We start from the raw sequence: 2,453 nt of genomic DNA, 5'->3' as shown, positions 1-2,453 counted from the left end.
AAAAAAAAAAGATTAAGAAGTAAACGGGGTGAGCAAAAAAAAAAATAAAAAAATAAAAAAAATAAAAAAATTTCCTTCTAATTTATAGCGAGCTGAGCAACGTTTAAAAAATAATAACCATCATCATGCAAGCCCAAAGAAAACCCTAAAATCGGACAAAGAAGGGGGGGTCAGGCGAGGTGAGGGACGCGCAGAAAGGCAGCGGAGCTGCTGCGCTGCGCTGAGCGGGGCGCGGGGGCTGTCCCGGAGAGCGGGGCTGTGCGTGGGGCTGCCCGTGGGGCCGTGCGGGGCCGCCCGGAGCCGCACACGGAGCGGAGGGCTCCGTCCTGGGTGTGCAGGCTGAGCTATGGAGATGGTAATGAGGGAAAATTAACCCGGCCGTTTGTTACATTGCAGGGAGATCAATGCCTGACCCAGGGCTGAGGGATAGCTTACTTCTGGGGGAAAGATATGAGATAATCGCTCTGAAACACGCTGGTGGAGAAGACAAACAGGGAGCAATTTGAATCTCGCGTTTCATCCTTAATAACAACAATAAGAAAAAGAATCAGAATAATCCTCAAGCAGGAGCCTGCGGGCTGCGGGGGGCCGGGGGGGCACAGCCGGCCGGGAACCCCCATCCCCCGGTGCTGGGCGGGCGGGCCGGGGCTGTTGGTAGGGCTGGGAGCGGGGTATTAGGGCAGGGATGGAGGTTTTAGGGCTGGGAGCAGCCGACCCGGCCGGGATGTCATGTTCGCAGCAAAACCTCGAAATAAAACGTGAGAAGATGAAGGGGTTGGACAAATTCATCCGGAGGAGAGAGAGAGCGAGTCTTAAAAGCAGCCAGTGGAGCTAATGAAATCTTTGGGTAGGAATCGGGTACTTTTTTTTTTTTTTTTTAACTAAGACATCAGTAAACCCACAAAATTGCAAATAGTGACAGTGCAAAATGAATCGGCCGCCCATAAAGAGAATAGGAAACACAAAATCCGAGCGGGGAGGGGGGTGGCTATCAGGCGTGGAGCATCATAAAACGAATCGCTGTAAGGCAGCCGAGGAAGGTAGCAGGGCTCTGCCCGAGTTCCTGCAGACAACGCGGGCAGCGGGACGGGCTCTGACCTCCTCCTATTGTCCGGGCTGCCGCTGGCTGCGGGGAGGGAGAGATCGAGTCGGAGCTGAGCAACATCCAGTGAAGTTTGCTGGGTGCAGCCCTTCCTCTCTCTCCTTTGAGCTCAGCTCAGGGGTGGTGTAAAACCCGCCTGGATGTGCGATGCCTCTTTTAAGGCTTTTCCCTTAAGTCAGCTCGTCTACGCTTCTCCGGGAGGTTTTCTTATCATCCTTATTTTTTATTACTATTATTTTCATTTTCTTTTTAGGGCGAAGCGCGACTGTCAGCGAGAGCAGGGAATTTTAGGTCACTGTACACTTAATTCCCAGGGGTCGTTAATTAGTAATGTTGCAGGAGTTAAGGCAGAAACTTGTTGGCTGAGATTAGATTATGGAGGCAGGAAAACCTGCCGGTGGGCTCCATTGCATCCGCAACTGGGGACGACTTTTCTCGTCCCCAAAAATAAACCTGTCATCCGCAGCACCGGTCCCTGAACCCTCATACGTGACCGGGGCCGATCCGGAGAGCCACAGCTCCACGCGTGATGCAGCTCCGAGCGGTGTGGGGAAGGAAAAACATCATGGCGTGTGGGGAGATGGGACTTAACGTGGCCAAACAGTCCGTGATGAAGGTTGGGGAGCGGCTGGGGAAGCCGTTGTCACGATTGGGATTCTCCTGAAACCGTGCAAGGAGGACGGGAGGAGCGCAGGGTCGCCTGCAGGTTGGGGGGAGCGGAGGGTAAAGTTTTAACTCCAGTTCTCTAGAACACCGTTACAGAGAAAATGACGCCGGGAAGAATCAAACGGGAAAAAAAAAAAAAATCAAGCCGCGAAACGGACCCGATAGCTCCGAAAGGGAACAAACGGGGAAGGCACAGAAAAGAGGAGAGAAAGGGATTCTGCGGTGCCGGGTTGTTCCGACGGGAATAAATGCCAACCGGGAAATCGGAGAAGCGACTCCGCGCAGCCTGTCTGGTCTGGGGAGAGGGGCTGAAAAACTGCAGCTGGAGCAGAGCTGCCCGTGGCTGCCTGCTTCCCGGCTTGGGTTTTGTGACATATCTCTGTTTTAGCAACAAGTATCCCGGGATCGAAACCGATTCCTCTTGGAGTTTCTTGGAATTTAACCAAAGAGCGAAACGGTTTTAATTGTTGGCTGCTTAAAACACCGCTTCTCGAACGGTGCGAAACAAGTCACAAAAGTCACGCAGCGTCCCGGTGTTCTTCCACCCGGCCATAAATGCTCCGTGACACTCAGGTCCCCTCCGCAGCCCCATCACTTCGAGGATGTGCAACCGCACCATCAACCTGGACGCTGATAATCCGTTAGAACTGATTTAGGAGCACTTCTGGTTGCGTTGTTTCTTGGG

Source organism: Numida meleagris, chromosome 9 (genome assembly GCF_002078875.1).
Source record: "Numida meleagris isolate 19003 breed g44 Domestic line chromosome 9, NumMel1.0, whole genome shotgun sequence".
NCBI classification, from domain to species: Eukaryota; Metazoa; Chordata; class Aves; order Galliformes; family Numididae; genus Numida; species Numida meleagris.
The sequence above is the reverse complement of the archived record's forward strand: the minus strand, read 5'-3'. Positions refer to the sequence as shown.